The sequence below is a fragment of the Protopterus annectens genome, chromosome 9.part0, assembly GCF_019279795.1.
Source record: "Protopterus annectens isolate FY-2018-M chromosome 9.part0, PAN1.0, whole genome shotgun sequence".
NCBI lineage: Eukaryota > Metazoa > Chordata > Ceratodontiformes > Protopteridae > Protopterus > Protopterus annectens.
Window position 1 is genome coordinate 209342597 of NC_056743.1, and position 20639 is coordinate 209363235.

A 20639-nucleotide genomic window follows, 5' to 3' on the forward strand; every position below is an offset into this window, starting at 1 on the left:
CTATGCACTTCAGAACACAGAGAGGAAAAACACTACATTTTTTAAACACAGTACAGAAGCTTGGTCCTGTTTTTAAAGGCTCAGAGGTAGTGCATACTGGAGGGTTAAGCCTTTGTCAGTGCAGAGCTAGATACATAAATTTATAAGTAGCAGTCAGTCGACGCCCACATCCAGTAAATGAATATGTCAAATTTTGCTGCCTATATGCAGCTTTTCATAGATCCACTTTGACTTTCTACGCATTGATTACAAGAAGTAAAACAAATACTTTCTACAGATGCTGTAATTTCTTTTCTTCCATACTGCGGTGGTGGTGCTGCGGTAGCGTTGTCGCCTCACAGTAAGACATTGTCCTGTTCGATTTTCAGCTAAAGTGTCTTCTGTGTGGAGACGTGCGTGAATGGGCGTACCTTCGTTGAAGGTTGTACGTCAGGGCTGGCAACTCGGTATGTAAAAATCTGCTGCCAATCATTAGAGGACCGGAGTTCCGCTGTGGCGACCCCTAACCGGGAAAAGCCGAAAGATACAACAACAACAACATGCAATTGTTGCTGCCAGCCTGTGAGTCTCTGTTTTGTGGCAGAATGTTGTATATGCTACACACCAGTAACTGGCGGTCTTGTTTCATGTACTATACACCAGTACCGGGAGGTCTTGTTGCATATACTGTACACCAGTACCTAGAGGTCTTGTTGTATATACTGTACACCAGTACATGGAGGTCATGTTGCATATACTATACACCAGTACGTGGAGGTCGTGTTCATATACTCTACACCAGTACGTGGAGGTCGTGTTGCATATACTATACACCAGTACGTGGAGGTCGTGTTGCATATACTCTACACCAGTACGTGGAGGTCGTGTTGCATATACTATACACCAGTATGTGGAGGTCGTGTTGCATATACTATACACCAGTACCTGGAGGTCTTGTTGCATATACTATACACCAGTACCTGGAGGTCTTGTTGCATATACTATACACCAGTACCTGGAGGTCTTGTTGCATATACTGTACACCAGCACCTGGAGATCTTGTTGCATATACTATACACCAGTACCTGGACATCTTGTTGCATATACTGTACACCAGTAGTACGTGGAGGTCTGATTTCATATACAGTGCACAAGTACCTGGAGGTCTTGTTGCATATACTATACACCAGTACCTGGAGGTCTTGTTGCATATACTATACACCAGTACCTGGAGGTCTTGTTGCATATACTATACACCAGTACCTGGAGGTCTTGTTGCATATACTATACACCAGTACCTGGTGGTCTTGTTGCATGTACTGTATACCAGCACCTGGACGTCTTGTTGCATATACTGTACACCAGTAATACCTGAAGGGCTGATTGCATATACTATGCACAAGTACCTGGAGGTCTTGTTGCAGATACTGTACATCAGTATCTGGAGGTCTTCTGTTCTGTTAAAAACTTTGAACTGACCTGGTTGCCAGTTTAGCCTTTACTAAATACACTTCTGTTCTTTCTCTACAGATTTTCATACAGGCATGCCAGCATTACAAAGAAGTTGTTGACAAAAGTTCTGACAGGCATGTAGTGAGGTCAGTAAAGATAACCTCTTTTCATTGAAGAACCAGGGGACTTCATCTCTAACAGCTACTTGACATCTTAACAAAGCCTTGTACTTGGTTCATTTCTGTGTGACCTTGAAGTATGCAGCCATATTGAAGACATTCCTGTGTCATTCACTCTTCCATTGTCGAAGGTGAATGCAGTTCTGTCTGTCTAGCCCAGAGGTAATTTAATTGTCCTGTATCACATGTGCTGCTATTTTATTTCTTTTAAGTGTTTAGAGGCATTGCAAGAATAAAACAAGTAAAATGCTGTTGTTTTTTCGACTTTGTATGTCTGGAGTTATTTTCTAGTAACAGGGTAGTATAGTGTGTGATGAGTCGTTGTGGCTCACCCACTGTTAAGTTGTATTTTTTTCACTCCATGTCATTAGTACACTAAGTTGTTGTATAGTTGAATAAAGGTTTCTTTTTTCCCCTCTTTTGACTGTTCCTCTCTGCTGTACTGCAATTTCAGTTTTTCTTATCCTGTGTTATGTAATAGTTCAAGTGCCTAGATGTTTGCATTACTGTCTTCCCTGCCTGGGTGCTTGTGTTCATCTCTTTACAAATCCTCTGCTGTTAAAAAAGTTGGTTCCATCAAGATTTTATTTCAGCAAAGTCCAGTCAGTGATATGAAAAAACATGCACAAGAAATAAGTTATGTGCTCGTTATCAACAGGATCCACATACCTTTACATTTTTTTACTTAAATTAGATTTAAAATTATTTGTCAGGAATTTTTAAAAATCTGTTGAACTTGTAGTCTTAAACTTGACAACTCTGTCACAAAATGTGCCATGTTTGTGTTGTTTGCCTATAAATACATCAGTGCCTTCTAGTAATAGAAATGTATTGAGTAACAATTAATGACAGCACCTGAGCAAATGGCACACATGCCTTTAATGCCAGGAAGATCAGAAGGTTGTGCATTTTATTCCAGCACTGCGTACTTAGATTCAGGTGTCATACCGGCACTGTATTACATCATAGAGGGGGGAAAGCGTTGCTGCAATCCTGACAATCCATTTGCCTTATAGTGGTAGCTCAGGTTGATGAAAAAGATCCCTTGGCAGTTAACTGAAAGCAGTTCAGGAATTTCCGTGACATCCTGGCCAGATTGTTCTGAGTATCACGAATACCACCTTATGTCTTCTCTGAAAACAGGTAATATCTGTGTTGCTATATATATATATATATATATATATATATATATATATATATGTGTGTGTGTGTGTGTGTGTGTGTGTGTGTGTGTGTGTGTGTATGTGTGTGTGTTTGTTTGTTTGTGTCTTTTGGCTTTTCCCGGTTAGGGTTCGCCACAGCGGAACTCCAGTCCGCTAATGATTGGCAGTAGATTTTTACGTGCTGGCTTGCCAGGCCTAACGCACAACCTTCAACAAAGGAACGCCCATTCACTCATGTCGACACACAGAAATATGTGTGTGTGTATGTAATATATATATATATATATATATATATATATATATATATATATATATATATATGTATGTATGTGTGTGTGTGTGTGTGTATAGATATATATATAGATATATATATATATATATATATATATCTATATCTATATATATATATATATATATATAATGTGTGCGTGTAGCTATAGAAATATATGGGTTTCTTTTGCATTACTGAATTTACACTTTACTGAAATTTAAACCAACGAGACGAGTACTTCAAAACCGGACATCACCAATCCTTCACTTTTCTGAAGTTTACATCAACGAAACACCTGCTTTGCATGTCTCAGCGCTCAAAGCTTGTGAATGGAGATTGTGGTACAGTGAGGATCAGAAAGTATACCCTTTTCTTCACTGTAGTGCAACCTCAGAGTTGGTATATATAATTTGCAGGGGGTGTGGGGGGTGCAGGGGGGGTTGCCCCCCCCTGAAAAATGTAAGAAAATGTATATTTTTTTGTTTTGTTTTAGCAGCTGGTGTTTTATTTTTATGCAAATGGTGGCAAAGTGAAGGTTTGATGAGGTAAAGTGAAGGTTTGACGAGGTCTGGTTTCAATGTACTCATCTCGTCGGTTTAAATTTCAGTAAAGTTTAAATTTGATAATGCAAAGTAGACCCATGTGTATATGTGTATATATATATATATATATATATATATATATATATATATATATATATATATATATATATATATTTATATTTATTTGTGTGCATCTGTATAGATAGATAATAAATACCAGTAAGATAATGAATACCAGTACAGCTGATTGCATATGTGAAGATATGTGAAGGCTGCCAGCCTAGCTAGATAGAATTTTGTAGGTGATGCTGTTATTTGTAAATATTAATATAAGCCACAGACTTGTTCTCTTAAATGGCAGAAAATGGTGTTAAATGTTGAACATCAAAAATGTAACAGTGCATTCTGCTGGAAGAATGCTGATAAGTCCAGCCTTGTATAACTGTTTGATCTCAAACTCTGAGCCATGGTGTCTGAACCAGCAGATTCTTTCTATTGTTTTGAGATCAGAGTTAATTGCTAGATTTTGCATATATAATGTCTTTAATTATTGTGGTTTCCTGACCAGGTACAAGATCAAAGCTATGTTAAACTCTGAGTTTCTGTTAGCTTGGGAAGCCAGAAAATTGTTAAGAATGATGTAATCTAAAATGAGTCAGCAGGATGTATTATCAGTTTAAAGGACTTTCTCAGAAACAGAGAGAGAGAGCATTTTTGGATTTTGTCTAAAGTTGACAACAACTCACCAGCTCTCTGCTTTGCTCTATATGTAAGTTTATTTAGAACTGTGATTGCTCTTAGATATAGAAAGAAAATAGTAAGTTTAGTCTAGCTGTTTTCTGTATTGATGTCAAAACTATTCTACTGTATTATTTTAAGCATTTTCCTGTGATCTCTGAACTCTTGACTAGCACTATGTAGTAGGAAGTATTGTCTTATGTTTTTATTATTAAATATATTTTAAAGCTTTCAACTGTGGCTGTTTTGTGTAGAGATAATTTAAGCTCTAGAGTACATTGCACATATATAGTGATACTGTCCAAGCCACTCAAATAGTCTTGCTGCTCATTCATACTTACTGTTTGGATATCAGTAATATTACACAGTGAAATTGGTCACCCTTTGTGAAGGGCGTTAGAGTAGCTGATAAGTAGGGGTCCTGGTGGCAGTGATTTCTACCTTATAGTCTGGAGAGAAGGGGGCATAGCTGGAGAACCTGTGCCAGCCTTCCCTAGGAGTGTCTGTTTGTATATAACTCATATCTCAGTGTGTGTGTTTGTATGTCAGCTACTTGGGCAGGGACATGAAACACTCGTTGGACAGACAGAGCGCTAGGAGGACTTGGCTTGCAGCCCTGGCTAAGGACCCTACTCTATAGCTGTGCCAGTGGGGAGTCTTATTGGGGATCTGGAGAGTAAGGGAGAAACCAGTCCCAGAATGACTGTGATCTCTGTGTGCTCTTAAGGTAAATTGTACTTTACTGTGTTTGTACTTGTTATCCTTCCCAATGTGGATGCCTCTCACTGGTGCTAGTGGTGAGAATTGAGACTCCTTGATTGCTGGGCCAGTGCACGGGCGTCACAGCATATTACCTTTTTTTTTTTGTGCGAAAATATGGAATAAGTAGGGCATGGAGAATTTGCCCTTTCCACACTGCAGTGGTATCTTAGAGTCAATATTTGTATACAGAAAGAGAAATATAGCAGGGAGTGGGGAGTGCAGGGGAGTTTGCCTCACTGCAAAAATAGTGTTTTGCTTATTCATGTTTGTTTTTTCTTTTTAAGATTATTTGAATTTCAAGCAGTTTTGCTAAATGTTTTAAGATTTTATTTGGCAAGTATGAAACTGTCGCATATTCATGTATGTATAAAACAAAAATTGTTCCAACTACATTCCTCAGTTCATCCAAGCTTGTATCAGAAAAGCTCTGCATCAAATACTTGCAGTACCTGTACAGTTCTGCTTGTAAACTCAAAACACAGGTACTCAAGCTTGTATTCATTCTTCTGGGGGAGCCGTGTTTTCTACACAATTCTGACTATATTAGTCCCAGTCAGACTCACAGCACCTTAGTTAAAGAACTATCTGTGACAGACAACATACAACCTTTCTCATTTTTTTTCTCCATGATGTTATGAGATTGAAACATCTACTCCATAGATGTGTACAGGCAAGATCATCTCTCACTTGTGACGCAAGCAACTAACAGTTCAGGCAGTCATACCCGACCAGCTGTGGTATGGGTGAAGGTGAGCTGAGTAACTGACTGCGAGGCAATAAAAATAAATTAAAAAATAGCCAGTTGTTCAGAGCGTGGCATTTCCTTAATATTTCTTTTTCATATTTTCTTTTGTCATATATTTTGGCCTTGTTGGCTGCTTGTTTCATTACTGTATAAATCTTTGTGGGTCCCTCCTGCACTCTGATTATGTGCAATAAAACAGGTAACTCTTCATAGAAGTTCTAATATTGTTGTCCTTCATTTAATATGCAGATGTTGCTCCCAGCTTGTGAGCCTAATGTGATGTAAAGTTTCCAGACTGGTACCAAGTAATTTCATTCCTTGTCTTTAAGGTGCTTCCTGACCTGCAGAGCTTTTCTAGTCATCATTATAAGACAAGACTACTTTAGCAAATCCTTTCTGCTGCACAAAAATATTACTGGCTGATCCCAGAGGAATATCATATGCTCATGTTAATGAGGCATGTAACAATGATCATTTAGTGTTCAAATTAACTAATTTGCTGAGTTTTTGGGCATTTGATGATTTGGACAACATTGTTCAGTGTGTAAGAATGCAGAACCGCAGTCAACCATGACATGAAAGCTGGTAACAGAAAATAACTAAAAAAGTGTGTTGAAAGACTCCTGTGCATGTTGTGGGACTGCTTGTAAAATGGCATGCATTTTGCATGTGGATATGAATGCAAATCTGTCAGCAATAGGAACCATCTTGTATTTAAGTCTTGTGTGTTAAGCTGTTGGAAGGATCTTCTCAAACTGTCAGACTAAAAAAATAAAACTTGGCCCATGTGAGAAAAAGCTCTGTAATAAATACAGGATGTTCAATCCCTTTGGAGATTAATATTATATTTTGTCTTAGAATGAGTCAGAAGTAGTTGCACGTATATATTTGTAACCTACCTCAAGTTTTGTCTTTATATGTTTGGGCCTAGAACATGGCTGAGTAATTATTTTTATTACAGTGTACAATTTGTCTTTGTTTAACCTTTTTGTAATTAACTCTGTGTTTGTGAGTGACTTGGGCAACAACCTTTCATTAGTGTAAAACTGACATAGCTCATAACCATTGTAAATGCAATGGCGTTCAAAGTGTAAGCAAAAGAACTTACCACAAATGTCATGTCATGCATTATACAGAAGTTAAGAATTAAATCTGTAGGAGCAGTATATTATACAGAAGTAGGTGATAAACTTTTGCTTTTCCTGTGTTATTCTGATAAGCTGCTGTTTGGGCTCGTATGAAGCTGCTGCTTGGGCTCGTATGAAGCTATAACTTCTTTTACTGATTACTTTTAAGCAGAGCTGTTTAATATGTAAATATAGCATTATGAATTGAAATTTAATCTTCTCAACATCTTCTTAACATTTATAATCTGTTTTTCTTGAATTTTATAGTTAATATTACTGATGTATCTTGTTGTATTTGATCTTTTTCTAATGTTCATAGCTGATAAACATATTATTGCATTTAAGTTCCTGTAGACTTTTCTTCTACAATAATATGATTTTAGCACAATGATTATCATGACATTTTATTTCACTGTTATGGAGACAGATTTTAATTTAATATTATATTCTATTGTCAGCATGACGGAGGTGAAGAAGTTTGTCACATTTATTTTAAAAATATATGCTGTAGTCACTGTATAGTGTTGTATTCACTGTATGAGTCACGCTTATGCATACATTTCAAGATTGTGTTAACAGTGGAGCTGTTTTCACCTGTTTTTGTCATTCCAAAGACACTGTGTCGAATCTTCGTGGAGCTGTCCACTAGAGACCAGGCTGATAGGGGGAGTTTCTTTAATTAGTGAGGAGTTTCATTTCAGGTATTTGAATTTGATAGAGAAGGTTATTGATTGCTGTTATCCTATTTCCCATTAGTTGAGCCACAGTTAGGGTGGCACAGTGGGGCAGTGGAAAGCATTATTGTCTCACAGCAAGAGGTTCATTGGTTCAGTTCTTGGCTGGGGTGCCTTTTGTGCAGAGTCTGCATATTCTCCCTGTGGTCACGTGAATTTCCTCCAGGTGCTACGGTTTCCTCCCACACTTCAAAGACATGCAGTACGTGGACTGGACACTCTAAACTGGCCAAAGCTGTTAGTGTGCTTGTGAATGTATTTGGTAGAAATGTCCCTTCAGGGCAGTTAGCCTAATTTTCACCTATTAACTTATTTGGAGCTGGAAAGGACATGCAATTTGCAGCAGCGAGGGCTGTGCTTTGGCTTTGTATTGCAAACATGTTTAGCTTTGTTTGTTGATGAAGCACTTGCAGCTTTGTCTTCACTCCATGTGGTTGATAGATGCTTAGCAGTTTTTCTAATCGGCAGGGCTGAACATCAAATACCCAATGGGCATATTCAACATTGGTACATACAGTTAGCGTCTTCCACAATGAATTACCAAACCCCTCAGCCACTGAAACGTTTTTTTACAGCAATTTATAAACCATATGCATCTATTAAACGGTGATCCCATGATTTGTATATACCTGCCAACTTTGGGCTGGCTGCCATGTTTTTCAGGGTTGCCTGGATTTTCCAGCCACTGGGACACCAGCAAGTTCTTGAAGGGTTAGGAAGACACTTGAGGTACTATTCAGGATTCAAGGAAACCCATTGGGCATCATGTCCTAAGACACATTATCAAGGGGTTATACATTTTTTAGACTACTTGTATTGTCTTGTCCTTTGGGCCACCTTATTTTACTGGCTTTCTGCCAGGACCTTTAGAGCCAGTGATGAACTTCATTCCATGCAGTGGGAGAAAGTTTTTATTGATAAAGTTTTAGGGCTAATTTGTTTGAGGAAATCAAAAATGACCAGTCCAGCAGGGGTCAAGAAATATGTTTTGATAGGTCTAGGTCCTACCTTATTTGCCCAGTTCATTGGGCCATTTACTTGCATAGTTTTGCTTTAGACTCTCCACCTTCTGGTCCAGTTTTTGGCCTGAAGTCAGTCCAGGTGATCACAGTGGCTGTGTGCAAACTGCTATCCAGCCATCAGGAAGGATGTATTGTTTTGGATCAGACTTGCTGGTAAGCCCACTGATTCAGATTTCCAGGCTTGTCTTGGTTACAGCTGTGGGACATTTAACATCAGTTAACAGCTTAGATTTAACAAGTGTATTGATTATTCAGTTAGGGTGGAATGAGTTCACATCTGTTCCTAAAAAAATATTAGCTGTGAGAATGTTGTAGGACATACACAGGTTGTGCTCTCTTTATCCAGACTTCATAGTGTTTTGGTCTGCCATACTTCCCAGGATGCACTGAAAGGTTGCCATAAAAGTCCAGCAGTGGAAATCCAGATGCTTCAATAACCACAGAGTAGCCTTGTTGGCCCGGGATATTGGTTATCAGACTGGTGTACAATTCAACCTAGCTAAAACGAACAAAGACTTTTTTGATCTAGATGGAACTTGTCTGAATAAATTAGGCACTGACCTGTTTTATTTGTAGTCCACTTCATCTGTTAGTGACTGTTTTTAAGTGTCAAGTAATATTCATTTATTCTTTTTAGTAATCACTTTATTTACCTTCACATTTTGAGTACTTCAAAACTGGAGCATTGGGAAACGGATGCTATAGGCTGCTGGTTGGAAGACGCCTCATGGCTTAACCCTATTGTGTTCCCACATTATACTTCACCATCACGTTGATGATTGACAGGTTGAAATGAAAGAAGAGAGTGTGTTCCGACAGTCTTATGGATGGGGCAAGAGTAAGTCCAGAGGCTTGGTTTTATTATGAAATGTCCACAGAAGCTTGGGGTTATGCACTTGGATGATATCTGGTGTTGGAATAAGCCTGGTAGCTCCAGCCATCTCATGCAGTTACTTAAGTTGCAGTCACTTCTTGTTTTATCCATGTAAGTTTCATGTTTCATTTTGGTTGCTGGAAGTGTTCTTTGTTATTTCTTTAAAAAAGTAAATTGGTTGCAAAGGCATTTTGGTGTATTTTTCTGATTCAGCTGTGGGGTACAATACTATCCATGTATGTTATCTTCTCATTAACCAGGTTATTCACTAGGTTAAGATTAGGTAACTGTTGTTGTTTGTCTTTCGGCTTTTTCCTGGTAAGGTGTCGCCACAGCGGAACTCCGGTCCACCAATGATTGGCAGTAGATTTTTTACGAAATGCTGAGGTGCCAGCTGGATGCCCAACCTTCAATGAAGGCACGCCCATTTACGCACGCATGACTTTTGAATGCTACCCAACCGCGGGGAGGACATGCAGAGTCCAGACAGAAGACATTCCCAAGCCAAGCCGAGAATCGAATGGGAGAACCTCTTGCTGTGAGGTAACAACGCTACCGCCGTACCACCGTGGCGAAAGATTAGGTAACTGTGAGGGTTTGAATTAAAAGAAAAAAGGTCGGAACCACTTTAAATATCATTGCCAGATCTGTGAGTATGCCCTCCTTCTGTGGACTTTCTTGTTATTATGAAGGTGGATTTCTGTTTTCTGGAGATCCAGATTCAGGGCATAACTTGCTTGTTGATGACCAGCTGAGGGAACATCATATGGACAAGTTTGTTTTTCTTTTTTTGGAGGGGGGAGAAGAGACATTTCTTTCTGTTTAGAGTGAACCCTTTTCGAGTCTTGAGATTAGCCTGTTAAAATAAGCAGGAAAAATACACTTTCTAGCAGTTAGGAGGACATATGCAGATGGCTCTGCATATTTGTTTTGTGGTTTTCTTTTCCTCTTTCCATAGTGTTGAAAGATATAAAAGTTCCCTAGTTTCTGCCATCTGTGATGCGTAGTATAATTACATGCAGTGCCTCCCTCCTTTGAAAACACAAATACACACACACACACACACACACACACACACACACACACACACACACACACACACACACACACACACACACACACACACATTTAAGGAAATAATTACATTTTCCATAAATTTAACCAGCCTATTAGTAATCCAACTTGAAATCTCCCAAAGCCATTAGGCAGATTCACCGGTGTCATTTACTTCTGATGGAGTTAGAAGATGGTTAAGGGTAATTTTAAAGATATGATTGAAGTAAAATGCAGTGTTCTGAAGTGCATGGGTTAAGAACCACTTTTATAGGTGATTAGTCAACTTATTATTTAGTAACTCAAAAGCACGTTTTAGGAAGTGCATTTGGGTATTGTATTATAATTATTATTATTATTACTATTATTATTATTACAGCATGAAATATCCCTTACAAAATATGATGCAGTAGTCTGCAGGAAAAATGAAGAAAGTCTGGCAAGTGAAACAAAGCTGCCTGTAGTCTGTTATAAATGTGCAAAGGATAAAACAAAAATCATACTTTTTGACGTGATTACTGACTAATGTTGTGTACTTTTTTAACCACACGGAAAGAAGGTAGGGCTAATTAAGCTATATATTTCTTTTTGTTTTAATGGAAAACAAACCTGATACCTTTTCTGATTGCCTTATTGTAACGCTGAGCCATATATTGGTTATTAATTCCATAACGCAAGTGTATATTTAATAAAATCCCTGCTATCCATTATTACAGGAGTTACTTATTAACATCTCTGTTATCACTCATCCAAAGATATTTTGAAACAAGTTATGTGCTGTTGCATGCAGGCAAGCAGTTATAATCTGCTCCACTGTGGAGCTCTTCTCAGTGACATATTTTTAGTGGTTTGCTGTCCTGATAAGCCCACAAGATACAATACCACATTTCAGGGACAGTGTGAGGGCAGGTGTTAAATGACCTGCAGAGAGTCACAATATGCAGACAGAGAAGGAATAAAACAGCCTTAACTCTTTGTGCTAAACTGTTACATTTGTGCAAGCTTTAGTAGATGTTCATTTCCGTCTGTTTGCCTTACATCTTGGTATTTAATTTATTTCTATTTATTTATTTATCTGTTTGAATTGGCTAACCAAGGTAGAACACAAAACACTACTGATCAGTCTCAACCTGTGCAAAACTGTAAAATGGAATGAGATAAAAATATAACTGCAGCTACACTGTGAAACTAATATAATGGAGAGAGCATTGCAGTACACAGTATAGTCAAACATACATACAGTTATATGCAAGGATATACAAACTGTCAAATTTATATATACATTGGTTATGTGTTAGAGGTTTAAGTAGTGGTGGTGGTTCAGGTATTGCAGGGGGGAAGAGAATGGAAAGGATGAGGTAATGTTGCCAGTGCGATAGCATAGGCAGATAATTATCAAACTATTTCTGTACCCACTTTCATTCTGTGGTATTCTTAGCCCCACGCACTCCATCATGTAAGGAACCTTCAGTGCTCTAAATATTAGTGCCAGGTCTCCTTCTTACATTTAGTATGTGTAGACATCTAAGCCCAAAATATTTCTTTCATCCTGCTCACATAGCAGCTAGGGATGCAGTTCTAATTGTGACCCAAAAAGGAAGTTGGACACAAAGTATGGCAGTGAATGGCTCTTACCAGCTCAACTGTGTGAGGGGGGAGGTGAGATCAGGCTCACCTATTTTGGGGGGCACCTAGAGAGAACTCTGGGTGTAACCACCTCAGAGCCTTCTCTGTGTAGGAGCTGGGGATCAGCATGTAGGTGAAGTCTCCCATGTTGCCTACATCGTTCAGCAATGATGGAGCTCTGTAAAGGCATCACAGGTGATAGGAGCTCCATGAACAGGAAGAGAGAGAAGTTAATGAGGTCCATCTGTTTGGACAACTCCATATCACCTGACCCAGCTGTCACCTTTCTGGGAGAATGAATGGGCTGGTTAGGCCCTCCAGCCAGAGAATGAATTGACCACAAGGCTTGTGCCCAGGCTGGGGAGTGTGTGGCTTTTGTCCCAGATAGAAAAAAAAGCACATTTATCAACTGCACAAAATATATTTGATGACGTTTTATTAACAGTGCATACTTGAAACACTTAAGGGTTATAGTTATTTATCCATTTAATGTTTTATTGAAAATTCATTAGTATAACTTATGTATTTAAAATATAGTTCATGTCAGCCGTCACATTTTAGAACGTGATACTAGTCTGTTGCTAAGGAAAAGTAATTGTAGAACTGAATTTAGCAATGCAGAGCACTGCGATATGCACTACAGAGATGCAATTAACTTTGAGTATGTGAATGGTATGCTGTCTGTCATTTTACCCTTTACTGACCATCACAGTCACATAGGTTCATAGGTAGGTACTAGGCTATCTGTCCGAGGGCATTTATAAGCCTAGCCAGAGTGTGTCGGCTTTTGCCACCTCATTGATTAATTAACTGAGCCTCTTATTGTTGTGGCGAGGTTTAGCTCACTAGAGCTAGTGGCTCGGAGTGACTTGGATTTCTTTAGGTGGAGTATGTCCATCACTTCCGAGTTGGACATGGTTTTGTAAGTCAGGCAGAGATCACCTCTGAGTAAGCGATATGCCACTGAGTACAGCCAGAGTTTTTCCAGTTGGGCTGCATAGGACATATGTTTGAGGCCAGTAATCCTCTTGATGAGGTACGTTCGTGGTCTTTCCAGCTGTTGGAAGTGTCTTATGAGGTACATCCTAAATGGGGCAATGTAGTCTATGATGGGTCTGATGAGTGACGAGTAGAGGGGCACTATAACCTCTTTATTTCTAGATGCAAACCCTTTAGTAATTAGATGAGCTACATAGAAAGATTTCCTAACTACGGCTATATGATTGTCAAAAGAGAGAGTACTATCTACCTAGGTCCCCAGGTCTCTTATTACCCCTTCTGTATTAAGGGGGCTGCCACCTATGTGGTAATTCATGGGTGTTTTGTTTGCCCCAAATGGGATGACTATGCATTTTTTGGCATTTAGCTTGAGACCATGACTTTGACACCATGTGTCCATCTCAGTAGGGCCCTTTTGGAGAATGTCCGTGTCAGCCAGAGAGTCAGTTATAGCCCCCAGTTTGCAGTCCTTGGCAAACTTGGTTAGCCGTAGTCCTCCTGTGTTCGCCTGTACTTCTGAGAAGTATATGCCGAACAGTAGGGGTCCCAGGACCGAGCCTTGTGGGACACCACTTGTGACTGGTTTAGAGTCGGACCTGGAGCCCGTTATTCTTTCTGTGTGAGTTCTGTCTGTAAGCCAGTTGGCAACCCATCTTGTGATGTAGGGGTTTATATTCAGGCTGGTGAGTATTTCTATAATTCTCGAGTGGGGAATGGTGTCAAAAGCCTTGGTGAGGTCTAGTAGGCTGTGTGAACCACCTTCCCCTCATCTCTGGCCTTGGTGACTGTCTCGAAGAAGTCAACCAGGTTTAGTAGGCATGATCTGTCCTTAACAAAGCCGAACTGGGGTCGGGTCAAGTGTTTGGAGGTTCCCAATGTCTTTGTTAATGAGTTCCATGATGATGCGGTCCATAGCCTTGCAGACCAGGCTAGTCAGGCTTATGAGGCGATAGTTACCAGGGCCAGTTGTAGCCCCTCCTTTGTGGAGCAGAATAGCCATTGCTGTCCATCATTCTATGAGCACATAGCTTGTGGAGAGGCTAAGGTTGAACAGTGTGTTTAGGTGGTAGGTTAGTTTGTTCTGTAGTTCATGCAAGACGCAGCCTGGGACACCATCTGGCCCATTGACACTGTGCTTTTGACTTCTGAAAGGGCTGTTTTCACCTGTGCATCTGTGATTTCCGGGACACTGCACTTTTCCGGTATTGTTGTGGGCCCTTTTGGGGGTGAGAGGGGGGGGTGACGTTTGCACTGAATCTGTCTGCCAGGATGTTGGCAATATCAGTAGATTCAGTATATTTTGTGCTATTTTGCACTAGCTCAAAACATATCTTCTTGACATAGCTAAAGAAGGCTTTGTAGTTATCTTTCGAATCCTTGGCTATTTTTCTTTCGAAGTTAGCCTTGGATGATTTTATGAGGGACCTTAGTTTCTTACTGGTACTGATCAGGGATGTCTTTCCTTCTTGGGATTTGCTTTTTTTCTGAACTAGTTTCCTCCTTCTATTGTATAGCCTGTTTATGGCAGGGGTCCACCAGACTGGTTTCCTTCTCTCAGGGGAGTGAGTCTTGGTTTTGCTAGGAGATGGCACGATCCATGCATCCTTGTAGGTGCTCATAGAGTGCATTTGTAAAGGTTCCTGCATCTTGGATACTGTTATCCTTTAGCGTGGGGGCTGTGAAACTTACCACTTCTGTCTTAAGTAAGGTGAAGTTTGTTATAGAAAAGTTTTTGACTGCGGTTTCCTTGGTTGGGGGTGGTGGGGTGGTGTGGACATCCAGAGTGATTAGTTTATGGTCTGATCTAACCAGTGACACGATTGACCTCCGGTGCGGAACGCCTGTTGCCCATGTTGGTGATGACCAGATCCAGTATGTTTTCAAATCTGGTAGGGGAGTTTACCAGCTGATCCAGGGCATTTGAGTTGATAAATTCCAGGAAGTGCTGGACATGGGAGTTTGTACTTGAGTAATTTTCCTAGTTAACGGTAGGGTAATTGAAATCGCCCAATATCAGGGTGTGTGGTAGGACCTTCATGCTTTCTAGTGTCTCCAGAAAGGCGGAGTGGTGGTCCTGGGTCATGGAGGGTGATCTGTAGCAGGCCACAATTTGCATTGCAGATTTGCCCAATGTTAGTTGCACATGGATGATCTCAGAGGTATCATGCTGCGCCACTAACCTGGAGGTGTAGGTATCCATGATGAATATAGATACACCCCTTCCTTTTGTGTTTCGGTCCATGTTCTGTTGCCGAAATGTGTGGTATGAGTTGTAGCCCAGTAGTGCTGGGGTTCTCTGTGGAGCCTTGAACCAGGTTTCAGTTACTGCACAGATGTCGACGTTCTCCATACTGAGGAGTGCTTCGAGCACGTGCACTTTGAGATTTAAACTCCTGGCGTTGAGTAGCATAACCCTCATTTTTTTATTTGTGCTGTTTACAGAGGTGGGTTTGACTTTTGAGCTTTGCCTAAAAAGGGCACTATGGGGGCAGCAAGAGCCTTGGCTAGTATTCAAAAGTCTAGGGGTGACAGGTGCAAGCCGTCTCTTGTGAAGCAACGAGGCTTGTCAAGCATGTCGTCCCAGGCTGACAGACACTGGATCCCCTTTGAATGACACCAGAAGCTTAGCCAGTTGTTGAAATTGATCATGTTTTTTTTTTATACTGCAGTATCATTCTTGGTGAGGGCAGGATGCTACTCAGGGTCATACCCGCCTGGGCTACATTATCAGAGAGCTCTTCCATATCTCTTTTCATATAGTCCAGGGAGGTGAGTCTCAGGTCATTCACACCAACATGAACAATGACAGAGTCATATTTGTACTTGTTCTGGAGTGACCCGAGTGCTCGTGTTATGTGGCGGATTCTGGCTCCTGACAGGGAGCTAACAGTAACCTTCTCCTTGTCCAGCCTAGTGAGTGGGACGTCAGTGTGCCTGACTATAGAGTCGCCTATTACTAGCGTGTTAGGTATGTTATTCCACCTTAAGGTCTGTGATTGTGCGGCACACTGATTTTGTGTTTTATGTGTTGTCTGGTTTGTGATGGGAGGTGTAGGTTTTTTGGGGGTCAGCTTTGGAGGTCTCTGATGCTTTTGCAGGTTTTTATTTAGAGCCTCCGAGTATGATTTAGTGTATTTATGATTATTTTTTGCTAGTGCTGGTTTAGTTAGTCTATGTGAGGCTGGAGGTGTGGTGAAAGTGTTAACCTTCTCCTCATGACTGCCTGTTCCAGTCTTGGGTGGAGAGAGCTTAGCCTCCAATTTAGCTGTATAATTGCATCTCTCGCATATGTTAATATTTTGTGGTAGGAGGAGAGGGTTGTCTGTGTACATGAGGCAGTTGTAACATTGCCTCAGGATACTCAGGTTCACCAGGTGGACTGGAGAGTATACCTGAAATTGCCCTTTGGCCATGCCTGAATAGTAGGGTGAGCTGCTTAGTCGCTTGGTTGGTGAGGGGTGAATAATGAGCCTTGCCCTGCTGGGCAATCAAGTGTCTGGGTATATTAGTGCTTGCTATTAGGTCTGAGCAAGTGCTGGACTGTAGGATGCTTTTTAAGTGCTTAGGGTGAGAGTTAGACTACTTTCAAGGGAAAAACTGAAGAGGAAACTTGGTGGAGCCGAGAATAATTTAGCCCAAGCTAACCTGCGCTGCCCAGACGTGCAAAACCATGCAAAAGTGGTTTTTACAGCAGGGAAATGAAAGAGATAGAAATTAGCCCAAAATGGCCTATAAACTACTAACTTCTGAGCTGGAACCACTCCTCCAGGGACAGATGGCTGCTCAAAGCTCTCTCTCACAGGTGAACAGAGTATCCTCCTTCTATGGGCAACTCAGAAACTTGTAACACAGCCCTGAATTCACCGCTAGCCTGAATACTGGACTATACTTGCTTAGAAAGGTGGGAAACAAGGAAAATACTTTTTTTTTTAAAGATAAGGCAAAAACAGTAGAAAATGTACTTAAAACAGCTTTAAACATCTACAAACAGTAAAAAATACACTTAAAACTACAAGCAATCAGAAAAGGCTTTTAAACAAATTAGCCAATTAACCAGTAAAAAAATTTCAAAACAGAGCCCTGTTCCTGTAGTCTTCAATCAGAAAAGTTTTAACTGCACACTCCTGCTGCTGGGGTGCAGGGGAACCTTCTCCAAATAAAGAAAGGCCTGGATTAGTGCTCAAGTTATACAAACAAAGCTAGATTCAGCAGGCCTGAGTCTAGTTTATGCAACAGTAAACAAGGCACACCAATTTCAGTAAGAAACAGTTCAAATATACAGGAATTATAAGCATCCAACAAGAAATTCCCAGCGCTCAGAAGGGCAGAGCCCAGCCTCTCCTCCCACAAGAGTGCAGACCACAAACCATCTTAATGTAAAATGACTGGCCTGAATCCCAAGTATTTAAACCAGAACTAATACACTTTTAGAATAACAGACACTGAGCCTTTAATCAGCAATTCCCAACTTAGAAGGATGTGAGCTACCTGTCCTGCCACAATAGTGCAGACCACAAACCTTAATGTAAAACAACTGGTCTGAAGCCCAAGTGCTTAAACCAAAAGGCTTAGAATGATAGTTGCACCAAGCAGTAATAAATACAATTGAGTACTTTTAAGATGATGCAAATGCAAAATAATAAATTAAAGTAATAAGTAGGAAGGAACACAAATACTGTAAAAGCAGATGAATAAAGTGCATTTGTTTTTGAGTGAGCAAATGAGATGGGCCCAGGAGGACTATTCAAATGCAAACTTATAAGAGGGGCAGGCAGTTTTAAAGCCACAAAGATTAACACCAAAATAAAAGCAGGGAGGGTGGGTGGGGAACTAACTGAAAAAACAGAGCCACAACTTCCAGCTATATAGTATTCAATACAACACAAAAAATCAATTCAAATGCTGTATTATTTGAAAAAAGTGCAGATAAAGATTTACTTTATTATACCACCTATGGATTTCTCACTATACACTGATACATGTTCACACTAGGCTCTTGGAGAAATATATATTTGTATGTATATATATATATATATATATGTGTGTGTGTGTGTGTGTATATATATATCTATATATATATATATATATATATATATATATACACACACACACACACACACACACACACACACACACACACACACACACACACACACACACACACACACACACACACAAATACACAAATATATGCTATTTGACTAATGATACAGAGAACTCTCATTTAAACACCCAGTTACATTTGAATCTACCCTCTCACCTTTCCAGATTCTGAATGAACTGATTGTTTCTCTTCTTCAGTCCCTCTAGAGGTTCTGCTGTACCCTCTCCTTTCACCCTTGCTGCGTTTGTGTTCACTCAGCTCCCTGACCCTACCCCTATTCCCACCCAACCCTGCATCATTTACCTTTATAGATGACTGCCCTTTCCCCCACCCCTTCCGGTACCTTCCCTTTCTCTTGGTCCCCCACCAATCACTGCCTCCTCTATCACTTCTATACATCCCCTCCCCTTTTCCTACTCCTCCTACAGTACACTTACATCACCCACTAATCCCTTTGTTTCCTCTCTATACATTTACATATTACATTTACTCTCTTCTGTCACAATGCTGTTACCTTTCCTGCTCACCCTCCCTCTTCTGCTTCTCTCTTGCCTCTCCTGGTATCATGTACAAATTAATCCACTTCATCCCCCTCCAACATGTAGAAACCCAATACTATTCTCAAATATGCCTCTCACTCTTCTTAACAACTAACCATACCCTTTCCAAGATGAAACTCGCTCAACTCATGCCAACCAAAATCTAAATTTAAACAACATATATTACATTTATTCAAGACTAGTTTTCTCTACCCTTGCAGTACCTTACATTTGTCTGGTGATAGTCATCCAAATTTTGGACCCCACTGCAATTTCCATTTATCTTTACCATCCCAACCAATATCTCAGCACTCTAACTGTACCACAAAGTATTTGTCTTTATTTTCCATTAATTTTCGTAGTATTGTCAGTAAAGCAAGTTAATTACTTGGGTATCTCAACATTCCCCCAATATAATGGCTATCTCTGAAACATGGCTTAAACCACACATTTCAGATAAGGAATTCCTCCCCCAGGCTATAATGTCCTTCATCTTGACAAATTTACCAATAAAGGGGGAGGCGTTGCAATAGTTTACTCCAACAATCTCACCTATCTCCCTTACCTAATTCGCCTCCTTCCTTTCTTCCTGGTGAACTGTTAACTGCTAACTGTATACTCAATAACCATAAAACATTAACTATTGCTGTTATATACATACAACCAGGGGATAATATACTTATACCAGAGCAAATCCTCGCCTGGTTTTCCAACAACATACCAAATTGCAGACAAGAAATAAGGATAAGAACAGAGAAGTTTAATAAAAGACAGTAGTACATATCGTAGATTCCACAGTTTTATCAGTGTTACAGAATTTAAACTCAAAAAAACTATAAAATTTATTCAAATATTTAAAATTGCAAAGGATCCCAAACTTTGGCACCCTTATTTGGTTTTACATTTAAATGACAAAATTTATTACATTTTGGAGTTTTTTTTTGAGTTCGTACGCCGCGCTGAGTGGAGTCTACATTAGCCGTTGGTGCACCCTTGTTTATTTTAAACTGCAACATACCAAATTAGAGCACCCTACCAGGTAATGTAAATATCAGTTGGCTATCACTAAATTCCTCCTGTCCAAGCTCCAGCATTAAGTTGGCTTCACCCAGCTTATCTCAACTCCCACCCACTTTGTTAAAACAACTAACTCCACATCTGTAATTGATTGGATTCTAGTCTCCAACCCTAACTTCTATCACAAGCCTCAGTCCTTACCTGATGCTATTAGTGACCACTCTCCCATCTGTGTTCAGAGATTCACTCCTTATCTTCTCAGACCACTTAAACTTATTGAATGCTGTAAAATAACCAGCTTTCATCCTGACTCCTTTAACTCCATTCTCTAGATGAAGCTGTCCAACAATTTAACACCATATTCCTTAACACTGTCAACTCCCTTGCCCCCCTTCGAACTAAAAGGGTCAAATCTTGATGCTGTCCTTAGCTCACCCGGGTTATACAAACACTAATAAAAAAGAGATAATGCCTGGAAGCACTGGACAAGGACCAAATTTCCCACTGTCTAACAAAGATGCAGTGAACTATGTAACCTTACTAAAAAACAACTTAACATAGATAAGAAAAACTTTTAGCAGAACCCTCAAACCACACAAAATAAGACTCCAAAAAAATTTTGGAATAGTGTCAACCAAATCCTGTACCAAGGAAACCCCACTACTTCTAACCCCTGCCCCAATAATTCTCCACAAGAGATTGCATCCATCTTT

At 40.0% G+C, this 20639-nt stretch overlaps 1 protein-coding gene across 1 annotated transcript in view; it reads left to right on the forward strand.

The window, feature by feature from the left end:
• CD81 (CD81 molecule) overlaps window positions 1-20639 on the forward strand; it is a 1063451-nt gene that overhangs the window by 577005 nt on the left and 465807 nt on the right. The window lies entirely within an intron of this gene.